Here is a 25,193-nt window from a genome sequence, read left to right as displayed (position 1 = left end):
ACCACTATGATTGGGGCTGAGAAACAAAACTGCTCCCTGTATCTTAACTCGCACCAAGTTATTTTGATTCATATCTGATGGACAGAACAATAGTGGCCCGGAAATCCCTTCGTTACTGTTCCTTGAAATCGAGTCAGTGGAAATATTACTGGGCCAATCATCCAGAGACACAAAGTAATGCTCTGTGTTCCCTGGTACAAATACAGCCTCGACAAAGAGGGAGATTTGAAATGAGTCAATCTGGAATTATATGTCTAACTATGAATGTAACAATATGCTAATCGTTCCTCCAACAGGTCCTCTCACGGGCGGCTGGGACTCACCATCTGGTTTCTACCAACCAATATATGCAGAAATATACAATACTCCACCTGACAAGGTTTCCATCCAGACCCGTGCTTCAGGTTTGCATTCTGTATTCACTTCAAACCTAAGTTACAGGGGCAAATGTCGCTTCAGGTTTAACAAGTTTAATTTTCAGTGCACTGGATGCACAACACCATTCTCGTGCAACAAGGAGATCTGTATTTATTCATCTTCAGATGACGAATGATATTGATTCGATTCCCACTCTCCCGAATTGTTCCAGAGTGTTTTTTGGCGGCCAGTGTATAACAGAGAGCACCGTCGGAGTTTCCCACAAGGCTGCACCGCGGCTCCATTTGCCTCCACCAACGTTCAGATTCAAATAAGTATCGGCAAAGCGGCTGCTGGAATATGTAAATGAACATTTTTCAAAGCTTGCAGATGATACCAAGTTGGGTGGGAGGGTGAACTGTGACGAGGATGCCGGAATCCAACAGCATGCTCTGGACAGGTTGGGTGAGTGGGGAAATCAATGGCAGATGCAGTATAATTTGTATAAGTATGAGGTTAATCACTTTGGAAACAAAAACAGGAAGGGAGATTGCCACCTGATTGTTGTAATTTGGGAGAGGGGAGTGTGCAGCGGGACCTGGGTGTCCTTGCGCACCAGTCGCTGAAGGTAAGCATGCAGATGCACAGGCGGTAAAGAAGGTTAAGGGCTGGAAGAGCTCAGTGGTCTCGACCGTTGGTTTCTAGTGCAGAACAAGGCCAGCAGTGGGTTCAATTCCATCCAGCTTACGCGAACAGGCGCCGTAATGTGGCAACGAGGGGCTTTTCGCATTAACTTCATACTTGTGACAAAAATGGTTAGTATTATAATATGGTATTTTGGCCTTCATTGCAAGAAATTTCGAGTACAGATGCCGGGATGTGTTGCTGCCACACCTCGAATATTGTGCACAGTTTTGGCCTCCCTTTCTGAGGAAGGATGTTCTTGCTCTCGAGGTAGTGCAACGAAGGTTTATCAGACTGATCCCAGGTATGGACTGATACCAATAATGGTAGATCTGTCATATGCGGAGAGATTCAGTACGTTAGGATTGTCCTCTCTGAAGTTCAGGAAAATGAGGGGGGGATCCCATCGAGACTTACAAAATTCTAACATGTCTAGACAGGGTAGATGCCGGGAAGATGTTACCAATGATGTGTGTGTCCACAACCAGGAGTCACAGTCTGAGGATTCAGGGTAAATTATTTCGGACAGAGATGAGGACACATTTCTTCACCCAATGTGTGGTGAGCCTGTGGAATCCATTCCCACAGAATGTATTCACGAGGCGGCAAGACAGAGCACTTGGGGAGAGTGGGACATAAATGGAAAAGATAGCAGAGGCAGAACTGCAGTTATTTACTCATCATGACTAAAGGTGTAATGTCAGGCTCCTAGCGGAAAGCAGATGTTAAGGATATTACTAATAAAGGATGAGAAGAATGTCTAGGAAAATAAACATCAATCCGCTGAACATTATCGAGAGAAAAATTCCGACTAAAGGAGGGAAGAACATCAATACAAATAAAAGAATATTAGAACGGTCAGCTTATCTTTCAAGTGGGACCTCTCAGATAATCAACAACAGCGAATTGTTTTCAAGGCGACGGAGCAGATATGATTTACACTGTAAATCTTGGTGTCTCATATTAGGCTAGAAGTTACCACCTAATACACTAATGAATGAGACCGAAGCACAGCTGTCAGATGGGTGATAGGTAAGTGCAATCTGGCCTCCGAGTCAGACGTTTTCAGGTTCTGGTTCCACCCCAGAACTTGGACAGATAAATAAAGTCTGACACTGCGGTACAATGCTGAGCGGAAGCTCCTTCGGATGTGACCTTTCATTGAAGCTACTGAAGAGAGTAACAGCATGTCCTCTGTTCTGAGTATAAAGTTTTTTATTGACCATGCGGAAGAAGGCTTGAGGGTTTGCCGTTTTGTCCTGACCAATAATGACCCCTGTCGCAAATTCACACAATCAGGTGACATGCTCTTTTTGTTAAAATGCTGTGATGTCCGTGGTATATCGCACTCCCCAAATTGACTGCTGTGTTCCCATATTGTAACAGCGACTAATTTTAATTGTACATCTTTAGCTGCAAAGAGTTTAAAACCTGCTGATCATGAAAAACACGATATACAAATGGTTATTTCATGAGGATGAAGTCACGTGGCAAGCAGAATAATTAGTCCCATTTGGTACTGATCGAAAGACTAACTTCTGGGAATAAATGCATCCATATAGACGGAAGGAGTTTAGGAATGTGTTCTGCATGAATCGGCGCTAAGATGAATGTTGTTTGTAATTTGTTGGAACAAGTTAGAGTTTGGAGTCAAAACTACATTTTAACGATGGTCTCAAGTTGTGGTACGCGGAGATGTACTGACTTGCTATAATAGACATACGATTGGAAAATTAAGTTTCACATAAGTAACTAACATAAATGAAACCTTTGTGAGAAAAGGCACCATGTCATGTATTAAATTAAGAATAATTTAAATGGCATAGTTTCTAAAAGGGATTAAGAACACAAAGGTAGAAAAATAATCTTATGTAAAGTAAAACGGTCAACTAAAACCAAATAAAACACAAATGTTCATTTCTAACACCGGGAAAACAGACATTTCCGGACAAAGTCAGCAGGTGTGGCAGGATTCTGGGAGAGACCAACAAATGCAACACTTTGAGATCATGTGACTCTTCCTGCCAGACCCTCTGACTGTGACATAATTTGAGTTTCAGCATTCGCAGTATGTTGCTTTTATAAAAGTTTATTTTTAACCAGGTATAACTGGAAAGTAGAAGAGTGAAGATCAAAGTCAATCGAACTTTGGTTGGATGGAATTGGAGTAGATTGTATGGCTCTGAACAGGATATTACGAAAGTGCAAGAACAGTTCAGGGGAGGGCTGAACACAATGTACAAGAGCGTGAACAGTATTGAGGGGTGCCGTTTATCCAGAATGGCTGAACAGAAAGGAAGCAAAATGATCCCAGTTGGCGCATTCTGTCTCTTCCCTGAACTATTGCCCGCGGGTTCCACGATCTAAATCCACTTCTGATGTATTTACCGTCAGTGAAATTGAAACAGAAGGAATTATTGTGGCAGGGGAAGCGGTTCTGTATCAAACACCCAACGGCTGATGCAGACCTCACGGATTATGCCTTATATTATTTAATCCACTGGGTTATCTGACACATTAACTATCCGAACGGACGGAACTGTTAGATGACAAAAGTGACATTTATTGTCCACCTGATGGACATAAATAACAAACCAGAAATTTTCTGGAACACAGGGTTTACTGAAGAAACTCAGTATTAGTAAGGAAGTGGAGGTGGGAAACTGATGACAGTGAAGGCCGATAAATATCAGGACGATAATATACATTCTCGGCAACTTACCAACGTGGCGCTAGATATTGTTGATGTATTGTGCGTCATCTTTTGTGATTATTTGCACGTTGTAATTAATTATTGGAGGATAGCTCATGTAATCCCACTATCCAGAAGGAGAGGGAGAGTGAAAACGGGAAAAGATCAGTACACCTAACGTCTGTAGTGAGGACAATTCTAGAGACATTATGAAAGACTTAATAGCAGACCACTTATAAAACAGTGATAACATCGTACAGAGTCATCATGGATTTACGAAAAGGAAAACATGCTTATGAAATCGACTGGAACTATTTGAGCATATAATCAGTAGAATTTATGAATTGGGACAGTGGGCCTGGTTTACCTAGACTTTCAGAAGGCTTTCTACAATGTCCCTCACCCGATTATTAGCAAGCGACATTGAAGCGCAAACGATTGGGGGGGGGGGGGAGGATATTAAGATGGATGGAATAATGTTTGGCAGAAAAGAAGCAGAAGAGTAGGAATAAACATTTTTTTTCAGAATGGCAGTCATGTCCATTGAGTCATGTTTCAGTGCTGGGACCCAAGCTGTTCACAATATACATTCATGATTTAAAGAATGCAATATGCCCAACTCTTCAGATGCCACACGTTGGGTGAGAGGATGAGCTATAAGGAGGATCGATACAAAGATGCTTCAGTGTGATTTGGCCGAGCTGAGTGGGAAAATTCAGGGAATATGCAGAGTTATGTGGATAAATGTGAGGTTGGCAGCAAAAATAAGAAGGCAGAATATTACCTGATTGGTTATAAATTGAGAGAGCCGTTTGTGCAACGAGACCCGGTCTCTTCTCACACCAGTCGCTGTGGTAATCCTGCAGGTACAGCAGGTGGAACAGAAGGCAACGGGTTTGCTGGCCATAAAAGTAGCAGAGCAGGATGTCATGCTGCAATTATAAAGTGCCTTCGTGAGACCACACCAGGAATATTGTACAGTTTTGGTCACCTTATCTGAGGGGTGATATTTTTTTGCTATAAAGGGAGTGCAACGAATATTTACCAGATGTATCCCTATAATGGTGAGTCTGACATATGAGGAAAGATTGAGTCCTTTACGATCATATACGCTTGAGTTCAGAAGAATGCGGAGAGTTTGTGGCATCGATCTGAAATCTATAAAATGCAATCAGGATTACGTCCTTCACTCGGTTACGATATTGTGTAATTTGCTACCACAAAAATAATTGAGGTCAAAACACATATGATGATTTCCAGAACGAATTAGAAGCGCCGAAAGACCCACTCCTGCTCCTAAGTTCCATATTTCTATGTCTCTCTGTCTTCCTCTGTACAGTTGTCCTGAAACGTTTGAGCAGTTTCTTCGTCTGATCTCCCAAAGCTGAATGTTCTTCCAAAGTGGAGGCATGTATCAATTCATGGACAGTGTCACAGAGATGGTGAAGTTATTAATACCTCGTCTCCGATTGGTTGAAGTATTATGTGTCATGATGACTTTGTGATGACTCCACCACAAACAACTGATCCATTAACCAATCACTTTGTGTTTAGCAGATTCTGCAACCATTAACACTCTCAACCAGATTGAATATTACAGCAGTCGCAGTTTGGGTGACACTGATCCTGGATCCGCATATCCTGAAGTTGAATGCTCAAATATTTAGGGTATGTAGACATTTTCGTTCCACCAGCTCGTTTCAGATCTCCACTCTGTAATATCTGAATTACAAAACACATCGGCCATTAAATGAGAGATTCAAGGATCTCACGTATTGCACAATGATTTCAGCAACAGAAACATCTAAACCGCTTGAGTCTGAAACAGCGTTTTATCATTTCTCCCAATAAAATAAATTAATAATAAACGTTTCCTTGTGATTCTCCACAAGCCAATGGCAGTGAAATGTTTGCAGGTTGGAGGGATGCTCATTTTCTGGGAACAGTATGAATTTAAACTAAAATTGAAAATACTGCCGCACAAGCTGGCCCAATAATTCTTTCCGCTCAAACTCAATGACGTCATACCGAACTCGATCCACTTTCCTGCCCCTGTTATACTTGGGAGAGAATGATTACAGTATATCTTTCTAACTGTCTTTTGGACGTAAGTAACTTCAACTGAAAACACCTGTGCCTCTCAGCTCCTGTTTCTGCCGACGATGACGATGCTGAGACTGAAACCATTGACTCTCAGGGTGGACACTTGCTGCAGGATCCTGGGTCTGATGATCGCATTACAATTGGGAAAGTTCAGCAGTGATCTCTACACGCTGGGTAAGATAAATATTTGATTCTCCTGTTCTAGGATGAATGATGAGCCCAATGGGCGACCTGCAGATTTTTCTACATCTGGGGCACGCTGCGCTTGATGGGCTGGGTAAACAGGTTGTTTAACAGGAGGATCATCAAGTTTTCACGATTCAAGTTCGGCTTTGCGCAATTCCACGAAGACTCTTGATGTGCTTCATGCCATTGGGGGCGACCCTTCCACATTCTTGGGCTGTCTAATTCCAGGACCGTCCATTGGTCATCGCGCATGTTTCAATTTGCTTGGATGTTTGAGGACATCCCTGTACTTTTCCATGTCCCTCTTTTCCATGTCTCCTGTTGTGACTGCGTTCCGAATAGATTATCAGCTCTGGTTATTGCCTCAGTCACCCACACTCTTGTGAGGAATTGACTCGCTCTGTATTGAAGTTATTCTAATCGATCATGGAACAAAGTGGGATTTGCAATTGTTCATGTCGCGAATGCAAATAATTTAAACAAAGCAACTAACTTTCAGCCCAATGTTTAACTGAAGTATGCTCATCCCCACAGTGTACAACAGTCATATCCTCATTGACCCCGCGTTATCGGTTCCTTCCACACCTTCTCACAATCCCAATGTTATCTGTGTCACAGGCCGGGGGATTCTAACATCATTGGGAAGTGACCGTTTACATCTAAAGTTTTCAAATCTGCATTGCACTGGTAAACGGTGATGGTTGGTTCCATTTCCCTCTGTATGTGGCGCGCTGCTGGGGCGTTACCTGACCCGTGTAATTTTGGGTCTCCTGGAGTATTCCCACGGTTCACTGAGTGAGAGTTTATGAGAGAAAAAACGGAGAATGTTTTTGATAGAATTTAAAAAGGCCAGTTGAACTGGAAATGTTGCGAAAGAGAAAACATGTAGATGTGATTTCTTTCGATGATCTCTTCTTTCTTTTCACCCATCTCAGATAATAGTCAACTCCACATCCCTGTGGTGACGTCCACAGATATATGACTCTACATTAAATCTGATGGAAGACATCAGAACTTTTACAAAATGTCATCGCTTTGATTATGCTTTGCTGCCCGATATCAATATTGTATTTGACTGAATGAGAGATTACTTCCTGTTCTGTTTATTAGAATCACATTTCTCTCCTTATTTTGTGTGAAAGAATCTGCATTCTGTCTCTTTAGGAATGAAAAACAAAACAGAATGTATATCCAGTATTGCACTGCCCATGTTAAAGCTGTGTTAAATCGCACTGCATTGTGGAACCGAAACGGCATTATAATTAAATAACTGATGCTGTTTCATGTCAGGTGTATTGGAAGACCATTTGGTAAAATCCCTCACTCTTGCACCATTACATTAAGGTTAGGAGTGATAAATGCATTATTTCTCTGTTTTATCTCCAGTTATTGATGATGTGGAGATGCGAGCGTTGGACTGGGGTGAGCACAGTCAGACGTCTTACAACACCAGATAAAAGTCCAACAGATTTGTTTCGAATTACGAGCTTTCGGACCACAGCTCCTTTCTCAGGTGAAGGAGCTGCACTCCGAACGCTAGTAATTCGAACCAAACCTCTTGGACTTTAACCTGGTGTTGTTAGACATCTTACTGCCCAGTTATTGAGCCCGTACATCATGTATTCGAGGAGCAGCGATCACTGCATTCTCCCAGCAGCCAAGTCCCAGACATTCATTCCAGCACTGCCCCTGACAATCGGGTCCTGAAGGCTGTAAATCAGAATTTAACGTATTTTTCTCACTTTAATTCCCCAATTTGTATATTCATTTCCATTAGTGTTGCCTCACTCAAGAGATCATCGGCAGTGTCACCCAGTATCACCCAGTACTGGAGAGAATTATTCGAGACAGGATCTGCTCACGTTTGATTATCATAGAATTTACAGTGCAGAAGGAGGCCATACGGCCCATCGAGTCTGCACCGGCTCTTGGAAAGAGCAACCTACCCAAGGTCAACACCTTCACCCTATCCCCATAACCCAGTAACACCACCCAACACTAAGGGCAATTTTGGACACTAAGGGCAATTTCTCATGGCCAATCCACCTAACCTGCACATCTTTGGACAGTGGGAGCAAACCAGAGCACCCGGAGGAAACCCACGCACACACGGGGAGGATGTGCAGACTCCGCACAGACAGTGACCCAAGCCGGAATCGAACCTGGTACCCTGGAGCTGTGAAGCAATTGTGCTATCCACAATGCTACCGTGCTGCTCATTTTGAAGCAAATGGAGTGTTAGTGAGAGGCAGCATGGTTTTGTGAAGGAGAGGTCGTGTCTCACTAACTTGATAGAGTTTTTCGAGGAGGACAGAAAGATGATTGATGCAGGTAGTGCAGTGGATGTTGTCGATATGGACTTGAGTAAGGCCTTTGACAAGGTCCCTCATGGCAGACTAGTACAAAAGGTGAAGTCACACGGGTGAGCTGGCAAGGTGGACATAGTACTGGCTAGGTCATAGAAGGCAGAGAATAGCAATGGAAGGATGTTTTTCTAATTGGAGGGCTGTGACTAGTGGTGTTCCGCAGGGATCAGTGCTGGGACCTTTGCTGTTTGTAGTATATATAAATGATTTGGAGGAAAATGTAACTCGTCTGATTAGTAAGTTTGCAGCCGACACAAAGGTTGGTGGAATTGCGGATAGCGATGAGGACTGTCAGAGGATACAGCAGGATTTAGATTGTTTGGAGATTGGACGGAGAGATGGCAGATGGAGTTTAATCCTGTCAAATGTGAGGTAATGCATTTTGGAAGGTCTAATGCAGGTAGCGAATATACAGTAGAACCCTCATGAATGTTGAAAGTCAGAGAGATCTAGGTAGACAGGTAGACAGGTCACTGAAAGGGGCAACACAGGTGGAGAAGTTAGTCAAGAAGGCATACGGTATGCTTGCCTTCATTGGCCGGGGCATTGAGTATAAGAATTGGCAAGTCATGTTGCAGCTAACCTTAGTTAGGCCACACTTGGAGTATAGTGTTCAATTCTGGTAGCCACACTACCAGAAGGATGTGGAGACTTTAGAGCGGGTGCAGAAGAGATTTACCATAATGTTGCCTGCTATGGAGTGAATTCGCTATGAGGAGGGTCAAAGACAGAGTGGATAGTCAGAGGCTTTTTCCCAGGGTAGAGGGGTCAATTACTAGGGGGCATCGGTTTAAGGTGCGAGGGGCAAGGTATAGAGCAGATGTACGAGGCATGTTTTTTTACGCAGAGGGTAGTGGGTGCCTGGAACTCGCTGCCGGAGGGGGTGATATTTAAGGGGCATCTTGACAAATACGTGAAGAGGATGGGAAAGTTGGATACGGACCCAGGAAGTGTAGAAGATTGTAGTTTAGTCGGGCAGGATGGTCGGCACGGGATTGGAGGGCCGAAGGGTCTGTTCATGTGCTGTACGTGTCTTTATTCTTTGTCCTTATAAACAGTGCCCTAAAGTAAACGAAATGCATTTGAACAGTGCCCTCAAGCAAACCAAACGTACTTAACCAGTGCCCTAATGTAAAATCATTTGGATTGAAACAGTGCCTGCAGTAAATCAAATGTATTTATACCGGACCCGAAAGTAAATCAATCACATTTAAACAGTTCCCGACAGTAAACCAAATGTATTTAAACATTGCGTTACAGTAAATCAAATGCATTTCAACCGTGCCCCACAGTAAATCAAATGTTCTTAAATATTGCCCTAGACAATACAAATGCAGTTGAACAGTGCCCTGCACTAAATCAAATGCATTAAGACAGTGTGCCGCAGTAAACCGAATGCATTTAAACAGTGCCCTACAGTCAATCAAATGTATTTAAACAGTGCCCGACACTAAAGCAAATGCATTTAAACAGTGTCCCACAGTAAATAAAATGGATTTAAAGTGCCCTACTGAAAATCAAATGCATTTAAACAGTGTCCCACAGTAAACTAAAGGTAGTTAAACAGTGCCCGTCACTAAATCTAATGTATTTAAACAGTGCCCGACAGTAAATCAAAGGCATTTAAACAGTGCGCTACAGAAAATCAAATGCTTTTAAATAATGTGCTACAGTGAACCAAATTCCTTTAAACAGTGCCCGACAGTAAACAAATAGCATTAACAGCGCATTCCAGGAATTCAAATGTACTTAAAGAGGGTCCTAGAGTAAATTAAATGCATCTAAACAGTGCTCGACTCTAAATCAAATGTCTTGAAACAGTGCTCAACTGTAAATCAAATTTATTTAAACAGTGCCCTCCAGTAAATCAAACGTATTTAAACAGTGCCCTACAGCAAATCAGATGCATTGAAGCAGTGCCCTACAGTAAATAAAATGCATTTAAACCGTGCCCTACCGTAAGCCAAATGCGTTTGAACAGTGATCTACGTTAAATCAAATGCATTTAAACTGGACCCTCCAGTAAATCCAATGTATTTAAACAGTGCCCGACAGTAAATCAAATGCATTTAAACAGCACCCTATAGTAAGTCAAACACATTTAAACAGTGCCCCTCAGTCAATCAAATGTATTTTAAACAGTGCCCGACACTAAAGCAAATGCATTTAAACAGTGTCCCACAGTAAATAAAATGCATTTAAAGTGCCCTACTGAAAATCAAATGCATTTAAACAGTGTCCCACAGTAAACTAAAGGCAGTTAAACAGTGCCCGTCACTAAATCTAATGTATTTAAACAGTGTCCTACAGGAAATCAATTGCATTTAAACAGTGCCCAAAAGGAAACCAAATGAATTTGAACAATGCGCTACATTAAAGAAAATGTTTATAAATAGTGCCCGACAGTAAATCAAAGGCATTTAAACAGTGCGCTACAGAAAATCAAATGCTTTTAAATAATGCGCTACAGTGAACCAAATGCCTTTAAACAGTGTCCGACAGTAAACAAATAGCATTAACAGCGCATTCCAGGAATTCAAATGTACTTAAAGAGGGTCCTAGAGTAAATTAAATGCATCTAAACAGTGCTTGACTCTAAATCAAATGTCTTGAAACAGTGCTCTACTGTAAATCAAATTTATTTAAACAGTGCCCTCCAGTAAAGCAAACGTATTTAAACAGTGTCCTACAGCAAATCAGATGCATTTAAACAGTGCCCGACCGTCACCCAAATGCATTTAAACAGTGCCCTACGTTAAGTCAAATGCATTTAAACAGTGCCCTACAGTAAATAAAATGCATTTAAACAGTGCCCTGCAGTAACTCAAATGCATTTAAACAGTGTCCTACAGTAAATGAAATGCATTTAAACAGTGTGCTACAGTAAAGAAAATGCATTCAAACCGTGCCCTATCGTAACCCAAATGAGTTTGAACAGTGATCTACGTTAAATCAAATGCATTTAAACTGGACCCTCCAGTAAATAAAATGTATTTAAACAGTGCCCGACAGTAAATCAAAGATAGTTAAACAGGGCCCTGCGAAAATCAAATGCATTTAAACAGTGCCCCCGAGTAAATCCAATGTATTTAAACAGTGCCCTACAGTAAATCAAACACATTTAAACAGTGCCCTGCAGAAAATCAAACACATTTAAACAGTGCCCTACAGTAAATCAAACACATTTAAACAGTGCCCTACAGTAAATCAAACACATTTAAACAGTGCCCTACAGTAAATCAAGCACATTTAAACAGTGCCCTACAGTAAATCAAACGCATTTAAACAGTGCCCTGCAGAAAATCAAACACATTTAAACAGTGCCCTACAGTAAATCAAACACATTTAAACAGTGCCCTACAGTAAATCAAACACATTTAAACAGTGCCCTCAGTAAATCAAACACATTTAAACAGTGCCCTACAGTAAATCAAACACATTTAAACAGTGCCCTACAGTAAATCAAACACATTTAAACAGTGCCCTACAGTAAGTCAAACACATTTAAACAGTGCCCTACAGTAAATCAAACACATTTAAACAGTGCCCTACAGTAAATCAAACACATTTAAACAGTGCCCTACAGTAAATCAAACACATTTAAACAGTGCCCTACAGTAAATCAAGCACATTTAAACAGTGCCCTACAGTAAATCAAACGCATTTAAACAGTGCCCTGCAGAAAATCAAACACATTTAAACAGTGCCCTACAGTAAATCAAACACATTTAAACAGTGCCCTACAGTAAATCAAACACATTTAAACAGTGCCCTCAGTAAATCAAACACATTTAAACAGTGCCCTACAGTAAATCAAACACATTTAAACAGTGCCCTACAGTAAATCAAACACATTTAAACAGTGCCCTACCGTAAGTCAAACACATTTAAACAGTGCCCTACAGTAAATCAAACACATTTAAAAAGTGCCCTGCAGTAAATCCAATGCTTTTAAATAGTGCCCGACAAAAACCAAATGCCCTTAAAGTGTCTTACAGTAAATCAGACAAATTTAAACAGTGAAATGAAATGAAAATCGCTTATTGTCACAAGTAGGCTTCAAAGGAAGTCACTGTGAAAAGCCCCTCGTCGCCACATTCCAATGCCTAACTGGGGAGTCGGTACGGGAAATACGGGAAACAGTGCCCTGAAGTAAACCAAATGCATTTCAACAGTGCACAACAGAAAATCTAATGTATTTAAACAGTGCCCGACAGAAAATCAAATGCATTTAAACAGTGCCCGACCGTCAGTCAAATGCATTTAAACAGTGCCCTACAGTAAATCAAATGCATTTAAACAGTGCTCTACAGTCAGTCAAATGCATTTAAACAGCGCCCTATAGCAAATAAAATGATTTAAACAGTGCCCTACAGTATATCAATCGTATTTAAACAGTGTCCTCAGTAAATCAATCGCTTTTACAAAGTGCCCTCCAGTAAACCAAATGCTCTTAAATAGTGCCCGACAGTTTTTCAATCGCATATAAACCGTGCCTCAAAGTAAATAAAGCACATTTAAACAGTTCCATGCAGTGAACCAAATGTTTTTAAACAGTGCTTTATAGTAAATCAAATGCATTTACAGTGCCATGCAGTAAACCAAATGCATTTAAACAGCGCCCTACAGTAAATTAAATGTGCTTAACAGTGCCATGCACAACACAAATGCAGTTGAACAGTGGCCCACACTCAATCACGTGCATTTAGAAAGTGCCCTGCAGTAAACCAAATGCATTTTAACAGCGCCCTACAGTAAATCAAATTCATTTAAACAGTGTCCCCAGAGTAAATAAAATGCATGAAAACAGTGGCCGACAATAAACCAAATACGTTTATCCAGTGCACTACAGTAAATCAAATGCATTTAAACAGTGTCCTACAGTAAGTCAAACACATTTAAACAGTGCCCAGCAGTAAGTCAAATGCATTTAAACATCGTCCTATAGCAAATAAAATGCATTTAAACAGTGCCCTACAGTATGTCAATCGCATTTAAACAGTGGCCTACGATAAACCAAATACGTTTATCCAGTGCACTACAGTAAATCAAATGCATTTAAACTGTGCCCGACAGTCAACCAAATACATTTATACAGTGCACCACAGTAAATCAAATGTGTTTAAACAGTGCCCGACACTCAAGCAAATGCATTCAAACTGTGCTCTGAAGAAAATCAAATGCATTTAATCAGTGCCCTACAGCAAACCAAAGGTATTTAACCAGTGCCCTAATGTAAAATCACTTGGATTTAAACAGTGCCCTGCAGTAAATCAAATGCATTTAAACAGTGCCCTACAGTAAATCAAATACATTTAAACAGTACTTTACAGTAAACCAAATGCATTTAATCAGTGCCCTACTGTACATCAATCGCATTTAAGCAGTGTCCTACAATCACCAAATGTACTTAAATAGTGCCCTCCAGTACATCAATCTTATTTGTTATGGGCCAGGGTTTAGAGACTCCCAAAGTGTATCATGGACTTCACCTGACCCACCTGACCCAGAACTTTTAATAGACTGTGGTATGGAGAGAAGACGGCCCACTCTACAGGAGTGGTACAGCAGAAATGGAAAATATATTTTAAAAAACAAATCGATGTTTATTCTATGAATTTAAGTTAACCTTTTAAAAAACATACAGTGAACATCTTAGCAACCATTAATTCAACTACAACCCCCAAAGAATACAACACTAAGTAATGCTAACGCTGCCCTTTTAACATCCAGAAGACTTACAAAAAACAGAACCTTTAACAGAAGCACATCTGGTTAACGTCACTCCTGAAAACGTTTATAATTCTGACTTCACCAAATGATCAAGAGATAGACGCATCATGGCAGAGAGATCAAGAGTACTCCGGCTCTGTCTGGCTTCAGCTCCAACACTGAAACTAAAACACACCCTGCAGCAAACAGCCTAAAACGAAAGTAAAAAGCTGCCAGACAGCCCAGCACCACCCATACTCTGACGTCACTGATAAACACCCGTTTCTTAAAGGTACATTTCTTAAACACCCATTTCTTAAAGGTACTCTCACATGACACCTCCGCCCAAGAAAAAAAATAAACCATCAACTTCAAGATGGTTTCATTTTCAGCTTGTCACTATCCTTTAAGAAATGCACGAAGTAAACACACTTTTGCGTTTCTAAAAACAACACACGCTAACAGGGATAATAATATAGTCCATTTTTGTTCTTCTTCCTTAAACTGAAGCCCCTCTCGATTGACAGTCACTTTCAACATGAAATGTTACTTAAATGTTCAATGAAATTCACTCATGCCAAGAAATCGCATTATTTCCCTATGTTTGAGGGTATCGGAAACTTCGCAATGAAAGTGACTTGGGGTTTTCCAAATTCACTTTTGGCTCGGTTTATCACCAAACCCGCCTCCTGAAGTCGATGGAATAATTCCATCAGACGTTTCAACTATTCTTTCCATGTCTGGATTAACAGATCGTCGATGTATACCACACAATTGGGTAATCCTGAAACAACTTTGCTAGTTAACTATTTAAACGTGGCTGGGGCGTTTTTCATGCCAAATGGCATAACTTTGAATTGTTATACACCATCTGGAGGCACAAAAGCTGAAATCTCCTTCGCCGTTACCTGCCCGTAACCCTTAAGTAAATCCAGTTTGGAAATAAAAGCTATTGTCCCACTTTATCAATACAATTCTCCAAACGTATGATAGGGTAAGAGCCCGTTCTTGTAACTGCATTAACCTTTCTGTTGTCCAAACACAACTGTCGGGTACCGTCTGGTATTGGTATCATCACTATGGGCGAGCTCCATTGGCTGCAACCCACTTCAATTATGCCATTTTAAAGCATAATCTCAATCTCTTTGTTAACCTGTGACAATGTTAAAGGATTAAGTCTATATGGATGTCGTTTGATTGGAACAGCATTTCCCACATCTACATCATGTATAGCCATTTTAGTATTTCCCAATTTATGTCCACAAACTTGTCCATGTGATAACTTTGAGGTCAGTCCGTTTTTCCTCTGGAAGGTAACTCTACAATTTATCCCAATTTTTAAGAACAGCCCCTTTTTCCAATTTAATTTGAGCTATGTGAAATTCACAGTCATCTGGATTTGGTTGGTCATTTTGAGTTAGAATCATTAAAACCTTTTTCTCTCCTTCCCTTTCCAAGCACCTTTTAAGCATATTCGCATGACACACTCGGTGAGTCTTCCTTTTATCTGCTGTTGTTACCACGTAATTCAATTCACTTAATTTCCTTTCAATCTGATATGGTCCACAAAACCTAGCTTTTAAAAGTTCACCTCCCACTTGGAACAATACTAAAGCTTGATCTCCACAGGCAAAACTACGAACTTTGGATTTCTTGTCCGCTGCCCGTTTCATCGCATTTTGTGCAACTTTTAAATGTTGTCTAGCCAATTGACCTGCTCTATTTAATCGTTCCCTAAAATTTGACACGTAATCCAATTATGTAATTTCTGATTTATCACTCACCAATTTTTCCTCAATCAATTTAAGTGGTCCTCTTACCTCATGACGAAAACTTAGTTCAAAAGGACTAAATTTGGTTGACACATTAGGTGTATCCATAATTGCAAACAGTACGAATGGACTTTCTTTGTCACAATCCTCTCAATAATCGTGACACTAAGCCCTCAACATTGTCTTTAATTTCTGACGCCACCTTTCTAAAACTCCCTGCGATTCTGGGTGGTACGCAGTTGATTTAAATTGTTTTATTCCTAAACTATCCATAACTTCTTTGAATAATCAGGAGGTAAAATTTGATCCTTGATCCGGTTGTATTTCTGTGGGTCGTCTATTGCTAGTAAATAATTTAAGTAATTCTTCCAGAATCTTTTTAGCTGTAATGTTACCGGAGTCCATTATCGTCAAAAGATATTGATTCCAACTTTTTGTTTTAGGAAGTTGCCCTACGCAATCAATTAGGACCCTTGTAAAAGGTTCCTCAAATGCTGCAACGGGTATTAAGGGCGCTGGTTTTATCACTGCTTGAGGTTTCCCTGTCACCTGACATGTGTGACATGACTGACAACATTTAATTACATCTTTCTGGCGTACAGGCCAATAAAATTGTTTTTGTATTTTAGCTCAAGTTTTCTTTATTCCCAAATGACCTCCCGCTGGTACCTCATGTGAAACTCGCAACAACTCCTTTCCATACCCAACGGCAATACGACATGATGAACTTCTGCCCACTTTTCATCCGCCTGCATATATAAAGGTCTCCATTTTCTCATCAAGCCATTGCTTTTACGGTAATAACACTCTGTTATACACTCTTCCGTGTATGTTTCTGATACATCCGTTTTATTTCTATACCTTTATGTTGTAACTATGCCAATTTTCCTGAATTAAAAATATTCGCCTCATCCTCCACCTGATCTTTTTCTTTGTCAACCATCTGATAAAAGTTGGTTCTGATAATTGCACTTCAACTTCATCTTCACTCTCTGAATTCCCCTCCTGTCTTAACCTGTGACTTTCCGACCTTGTAACTACAGAATCCCGAAAAATCCTTCAACATTTCAGTTGTCTGATTTCCCACTGGATTATCAACTACCGTGGGCATCACTCCCACCTGCGATTCAGCTATATCATTACCCAAGATAAACTGTATTCCTGGACAAGATAGTTTCTCTATTACTCCTACTACCACCTCACCACTCTTCACTGGACATTCCAACCTTACCTTATATAATTGAACACTACTCCTCTCACCCTTAATTCCACATATTACCACCTTTTCTGGCAGCATTCTTCCCAAACTAAACTCCTCATCTCCGACCATTACAGATTGACTATCTCCCGTATCTCTTAAAGTTGTGTCTTCTTTACCTGGTCATCATGATACACATGAGTAACCTTTACCAACACAAGTAAATTCTTGAAAGAGATCTGGCACCATTTGATCAATCACCTCTTGATCAGGTGTACAATCTTTTGCACCTCCTTCGCTTCTTTTGGGCTTTCCTTTACCACTTTAACAAACCCCACTGTCTTATCCTGTTGTACCACATCAGCCTTCCCAGCGCTTTTCTTCAAGCACCAACACTGTGACTTTACATGGCCTAGTTTATTACAGTGAAAACATTTTAACCTTTTCATGTCTCTTCCACCCTCCTGGAATTTTACTCTGAGGTGCACTGTCCTTATTATATCCCATCACATCACCTTTACTTTTACCACTTGAGTATTTCTCATGTCCCCAGTTTCTATCCCTCACAGGCTGAAACTGATGCCGGAAACCAAGCTTTGATTTATGAACTAATTCATAATCATCTGCCATTTTGCTGCTAATCTCGCAATTTTAACCCTCTGTTCTTGCACATGAGTGATTACTGCATCAGGAATTCAATTTTAAACTCCTCCAAAAGTATAATTTCTCTGAGAGCTTCATACGTTTGGTCTATTTTCAAATCCCTTATCCACCTATCAAAATTAATTTGTTTGAGCCTTTCAAACTCCATGTATGTATGACCAAATTCTTTCGTTAAATTTCTAAACCTTTGTCAGTGAGCTTCGTGCACGAGTTTATATGCACCTAAGATGGATTTGGTCACCTCCGCATACGTCCCAGACACCTCCTCCGGTAGTGATGCAAACACTTCACTAGCTCTACCTTCCAGCTTTGTTTGAATCAGTAATACCCACATGTCCTGTGGCCATTTTATTTGTTTAGCCACCTTCTCAAATTAAATGAAAAAGGCTTCTACCTCCTTCTCGTCAAACCTTGCCAATGCTTGGACATATTTAAATAAATTTCAACAAAGCCTTCAACTTTGAAGCTTTTTCTCACTATCCTCATCACTATCATCCAACTGTACGTTTCCCTTTACGTCTACCAATTTTAACTGACTGTCATTTTTCATGGCCATTTTCTGAAGTTCAAACACTCTCTCTTTATTTTTGTCCCCTGGTATGTATCTCCCTTTATCTTTCTTTTTGTTCTGCTGGGGCTATTCTTTCTTTTCTCCTTTCTTTTCTCACCTTTTCGATTTCTTATCTCTCTCTGGTTCATTTTCTTCTCTCTCTCTTTCTTATTCCTCTCTATCTCTTTCTTTCTCCCTTTCTTTTTCCTACAGCAAACTAAAGGCATTTAAACAGTGCCCTACAGTGAATCAAATATCCAGAAACAGTGCCCCAGAATAAATCCAAAGTATTTAAACAGTGCACTGCAGTAAATCAAATATAATTAAATAGCGCACAACAGTCCATCAACTGTATTTAAACAGTGCCCTCGAGTAAATTAAATGCATTTCAACAGTGCCCGACTGTAAATCAAATGCATTTAAACAGTGTCCTACGTTTAGTCAAATGCATTTAAACAATGCCCTACAGTAAACCAAATGTTTTTAAACAGTGCTTTATAGTAAATCAAATGCATTTAAATAGTGCCCTACAGTAATCCAAATGTTTTTAAACAGTGACACAGTAAATCAAATGTATTTAAACAGGCGCTGCAATAAATCAAATGCATTTAAACAGTGACACAGTAAACTAAATGCATTTAAAAAGTGCCCTGAAGCAAATCAAATGCATTCAAACAGTGCCCTACAGTAAGCCAAATATATTTAAATAGTGATTTATAGTAAATTAATTGCATTTAAACAGTGCCTGACAGTAAATCAAAAGTATTACAATTTGTGCCCTAGAATAAATTAAATGCGTTAAACAGTGCCCGACACGAAATCAAACGCATTGAAACAGTGCCCTACAGTAAATCAAATGCATTTAAACAGTGCCCGACAGCAAACTAAAGGCATTTAAACAGTGCCCTGCAGCAAATCAAATGTATTTAAACAGTGCCCCAGAATACATCCAAAGTATTTAAACAGTGTACTGCAGTAAATCAAATATAATTAAATAGCGCACAACAGTCCATCAAATGTATTTAAACAGTGCCCCAGAATACATCCAAAGCATTTAAACAGTGTACTGCAGTAAATCAAATATAATTAAATAGCGCACAACAGTCCATCAAATGTATTTAAACAGTGCCCCAGAATACATCCAAAGTATTTAAACCGTGCACTGCAGTAAATCAAATATAATTAAATAGCGCACAAAAGTCCATCAAATGTATTTAAACAGTGCCCAAGAATACATCCAAAGTATTTAAACAGTGCACTGCAGTAAATCAAATATAATTAAATAGCGCACAACAGTCCATCAAATGTATTTAAACAGTGCCCTCGAGTAAATTAAATGCATTTAAACAGAGCCCTCGAGTAGATTAAATGCATTTAAACAGTGCCCTCGAGTAAATCAAATATATTTAAACAGTGCGCTGGTGTAAATCAAATGCATTTAAACTGCCGGACAGTCCATCAAATGTATTTAAACAGTGCCCCAGAATACATCCAAAGTATTTAAACAGTGTACTGCAGTAAATCAAATATAATTAAATAGCGCACAACAGTCCATCAACTGTATTTAAACAGTGCCCTCGAGTAGATTAAATGCATTTCAACAGAGCCCTACAGTCAATCAAATGCATTCAAACAGAGCCCTACAGTAAATCAAATGCATTTAAACAGTTCCCTACAGTAAATCAAATGCATTTAAACAGTGTCCTGCAGTAAATCAAATGCATTTAAACAGTGCCTATAGTAAATCAAATGCATTTTGTTCCCTACAGTAAACTAATTGAATTTAAACAGTGCCCGATACTCAAATGCATTTAAATAGTGCCCTCCTGTAAATAAAACGCATTTAAACAGTGTTCTTTGTTAAATCAACTGCATTTAAACAGTGACATAGTAAATCAAATGTTTTTAAACAGGCGCTACAATAAATCAAATGCATTTAAACAGTATCCTACAGTGAACTAAATGCATTTAAAAAGTGCCCTGCAGTAAATCAAATGCATCCATCCCTACAGTATACTAAATGTTTTAAACAGTTTGCGACAGTAAAGTAAATGCATTTAAAGAGTGCCCAACACTCAAATGCATTTAAATAGTGCCCTACAGGAAATCAAATGCATTTATACAGTGTCCTTAAGTAAATCAAATGCATTTAAACAGTGCCCTACAGGAAATCAAATGCATTTAAACAGTGTCCTACAGTAAATCAAATGCATTTATACAGTGTCCTACAGGAAATCAAATGCATTTATACAGTGCCCTACAGCAAATCAAATGCATTTAAACAGTGTCCTACAGCAAATCAAATGCATTTAAACAGTGTCCTACAGTAAATCAAATGCATTTATACAGTGTCCTACAGCAAATCAAATGCATTTAAACAGTGTCCTACAGTAAATCAAATGCATTTAAACAGTGTCCTACAGTAAATCAAATGCATTTATACAGTGTCCTACAGCAAATCAAATGCATTTAAACAGTGTCCTACAGTAAATCAAATGCATTTATACAGTGCCCTACAGTAAATCAAATGCATTTATACAGTGTCCTACAGCAAATCAAATGCATTTAAACAGTGTCCTACAGTAAATCAAATGCATTTAAACAGTGTCCTACAGCAAATCAAATGCATTTAAACAGTGTCCTACAGTAAATCAAATGCATTTAAACAGTGCCCTACAGTAAATCAAATGCATTTAAACAGTGTCCTACAGCAAATCAAATGCATTTAAACAGTGTCCTACAGCAAATCAAATGCATTTAAACAGTGTCCTACAGTAAATCAAATTCATTTATACAGTGCCCTACAGTAAATCAAATGCATTTAAACAGTGTCCTACAGCAAATCAAATGCATTTAAACAGTGTCCTACAGTAAATCAAATGCATTTATACAGTGTCCTTAAGTAAATCAAATGCATTTATACAGTGTCCTACAGCAAATCAGATGCATTTAAACAGTGCCCTACAGCAAATCAGATGCATTTAAACAGTGCCCTACAGGAAATTAAGTGTTTTAAAAAGTGCCCTCCAGTAAACCAAATGCATTCAACAGTGCCCTATAGCCAATCAAATGTATTTAAACAGTGCCCTACAGTCAAACAGACCTTATTTAAACAGAGCATTACAGTAACACACCCATTAAAAGTGCCCTACTGTAATCGGACTTAAAATGTGCCCGATAATAAATCATGTTTTTAAACATTAAACTTGTTTATGTAAAGCGAATTGCTTTGGAGACCTAAAAAAACACCTTTCTCGAGGCCAGTATATGCCCTTCCAGAAACTCAACGGGATCCAGCCAAATTAATACTGTTCCATATTTCTATCCAGCATATTAATTCTGTTCCATTTTAATATGCAGCCATATTAATACGGCTCCATATTAATACTGTTCCATGTTAATATTCTTCCACATTAATCCTTTTCCATATCGTCCTGTTATATTTGAGTACGGTGCCATATTAATGTCCAGTCATATTAATACTGCTCCAATTTAATACTGTTCCATATTAATTCTGTTCCATATTAATACTCTTCCATATTAATACTGTTCCCTATTAGTGCTGCTTCATTTTAAGACCGTTACAAATTAGTACTGTTCCATATTAATGTCCAGCATATAAACACTGTTCCATATTAATATTCGTTCATATTATAACTTTTCCATATTAGTAGTGTTCCATATTAATACTGTTCTATATGATTACTGTTCCATATTAATATCCAGCCATGTTAATACTGTTCCATATTAGTACTGTTCCATATTAATATCTGGCCATATTAATATCCGGCTATATTAACACAGTTCCACAGTAACACAGTTCCATATTAACATCCAGCCACATTCTATATTAATAATAATCATCTTTGTCATAAGTAGTCTTACATTAACACAACAACGAAGTTACTGTGAAAAGCCCTTCGTCGCCACATTCTGGCGCCTGTTCGGTTACACAGAGGGAGAATTCAGAATGTCCAATTCACCTAACACGCACGTCTTTCGGGCCTTGTGGGAGGAAACCGGAGCACCCGCAGGAAATGCACGCAGACACCGGGAGAACATGCCGGCTCCGCAAAGAGAGTGACCCAAGCTAGGAATCAAATCTGGGATCCTGGAGCTGTGAAGATATGGTTCCATGTTAATACTGTTCCATATTAGTACTGTTCCATATTAATATTCAGCCATATTAATACTATTCCATATTAATACGGTTCCAAGTTAATATGCAGCCATATTAACACTGTTCCATACTAATAATGTTCCATATTAATATTGAGCCATATTAATGCTGTTCCATTTCAATATGGTTCCATATTAATATGCAGCCAGATTACTGCGTTTTTGCTCAATGCCTGCTACCCCGCCCCCCCACATGGAGGTTGGACATGGCCCGACTTGCCCATAAGGCTTTGTGCAAGAAAATATCACAGGCCACAGATGGCTATATTACTAATGACTAAAATGGGGAAGTCTCGCCCTTCACGTTCTGGGAGGCCACGAAGGCTGTGATCAGGGGTGATATCATGGCCTAGAACGCACGTAGAGACAAGGTAGAGAGGGCGGCTAGGCGACAGTTGTGGACTTCATACTGGAGGTAGGCGGGCGATACTCTGAGGACTCGCCCAAAGAACTCCTGGCGGAGAGGAAAAAGCTACAAATGGACTTTGACCTGCTCTCCACGAGGGAAGCAGTGCAGCAACTCCGCCAGGCACGGGAGGCCCTTTACGAACACGGAGATAAAGCCAGCCACTGCTGGTTCACCGGCTGAGAAAGCAGGCAGCCGCGGGGGTAATAGCTCAGATTAGACGCAGCAGACCGAATCCAGTGGCAGAGCTAAACGATGTCTACGAGGCATTTGAGACCTTCTACCAGGGGTTATTCACCTACAAGCCCTCAGCTTAGGAATGAAACAGTTCATCGATGGACGGGGCACGCTAGTTGTGAGGCAGACTGAAAATGGGACTGGAAGCACCAGTAAAACTGGGAGAAGGATAGCGCAGTGGTAAACCCTCGTTCCTCATCGTCCCGCCCGCCCCACACATCCCTGTGACGATGGATGTGGCTGTCCTGCAACCCAGTTGTGTGTAGAAGCTGGGATTCATCTTTCTGGAGCTGCAGGAGGTTAGGGGGAATTTAAACACGTCTTCAACGTCATTAAGATGTTTTTAAAAGATAGAAATGGATAGATCCTCTGCCCCCAATTGCTCTACTGCATAAATCCCACCTTAGTTAGTGTGCCAATCCACTGGACTTTCCACAACACCAAATCCAGCAATACTCAGGAAGAATAATTGTTTTCCTATCCAGCCGACTGTTCTATATTGAAGAAGCTGGTGAACTTTAGAAGGACAATTCTGCCTTCCTATCCACACTGCTGTTCACACATCAGTGCACTACATCCAGATATACTTTGGCCTGACTTTTCTGTGTCATTTTTGGCTCTATTGTTCATAAAAACAGATCAAGCTGAGCTGTACGAGATCTGCGTGTCCCCAGTGCACTCTGCTGAACACATCCAGATATAGTCTGGAGCAATATTTCGCAGTTCCGTTCTAACCTGGTGCTCCAACGGACACATGCACCTGCCCTGCTGCCGAACATGTATGTGTTTGATTTCCCAACCACTGTCCACACCCACTGACCCAAGCTGTACTTCAGAAGCCAATCTGTCTGTGCCATTCGCCTTGGATTGTTTCGGAATCCCACGTCAGGCTCGAATGTAGGTTACGATTCTTTATAGAATCATAGAATCCCTACAGTGCGGAAGGCGGGTCATTCGGCCCAACGAGTCTGCACCAGCCCTTAGAAAGAGCAACCTATTTAAGCCCACACCGCAACCATATCCACATTCCCGCAACCCAATCTAACCTAAAGGGCAATTTGGCACGGCGAATCCACCTGACCTGCACATATTTGGACTGTGGGAGGAAAACAGAGCACCCAGAGGAAACCGTGTCAGAGAAAGTGCAAACTCCACATGGACAGACATCCGAGGCTGGTATTGAACCTGGGTTGCTGGCGCTCTGAGGCAAGCGTGCAAACCACTGTGACACCGGATTGCAGCCGCCTGGCCTCTGCGCTGCACAGATTCACCGTGCAGAACAATCTCTGGGGTCTCTGACAGCCTCTTTTCTGTTTTACAATGAAATACACAGTTCTTAAAATTTAGAGTAGTCAATTATTTTTCCAATTTATGGTGGCTAATCCACCTACCTCCCACATCTTTGAGATGGGGTGACACCCAACAGAACCGGGGAGAATGTGCAAACTCCACGTGGGCAGTGACCCGGGGTCGAACCCGGTTCCTCGGCGCAGCGAGGCAATGTGGACTGGGAACTTAGGAAACTAGGATAGCAAAAACGGTACATGAGAGGAGACAGGCAGGTCAAATGAACGAACGTCCTAAGTAGTTTTACCAGCTCATTAAGGGTAAACGGATAACTAGGGAAATAGCCGGAAAACATGGGCAATCGCTTCTCGGCCTTTTGGTTCAGATCAAGTGTAGTATCTGTTCTTATCTGTTTAATATCTGATATGTCCCCTATCTGGGGACCGAATATTAAATTAATTTTTGGGACTCGGAGATGGTTCAGGGGCTTGCTCCTTCCGCTCCACGCATCAACCTGATCTTGCAATGCTTCCAGGAATGGTGCCTTCACCCCACTTTGGGGAGCCAAAAATACAAAAGGAGAAAATGGCGCAAAACCTGGCTTCCCCTTTTCTCTCTTGTCCAGTTGTCTCATCCTGACCAAATTAAAGCCTTTCAGGCTCCAAAGCATTGCTAGCTTTTCTGCTGGCGGGCGCTTCGGGCACTAATGTTGTGAGCCGATGGACTCGCGGACTTGCGGCAGCCAGGCTCCGTTTTCAGCTGATCTGCCACGCAGATTTCCTGCTGCTTCTTACAGGCCAC

The 25,193-nt window shown here is 40.5% G+C and overlaps 1 non-coding gene across 1 annotated transcript; it reads left to right on the top strand.

Moving 5' to 3' along the window:
- The first annotated feature begins 24,752 nt into the window (after positions 1–24,752).
- On the top strand, positions 24,753–24,943 carry LOC140397749 (U2 spliceosomal RNA). Its single transcript, XR_011937178.1, has one exon. It is a non-coding gene; the product is annotated as a U2 spliceosomal RNA (small nuclear RNA).
- The last annotated feature ends 250 nt before the right edge of the window (positions 24,944–25,193 follow it).

Source organism: Scyliorhinus torazame, chromosome 20, assembly GCF_047496885.1.
Source record: "Scyliorhinus torazame isolate Kashiwa2021f chromosome 20, sScyTor2.1, whole genome shotgun sequence".
Lineage (NCBI taxonomy): Eukaryota > Metazoa > Chordata > Chondrichthyes > Carcharhiniformes > Scyliorhinidae > Scyliorhinus > Scyliorhinus torazame.
The sequence above is the reverse complement of the archived record's forward strand: the minus strand, read 5'-3'. Positions and strand labels throughout refer to the sequence as shown.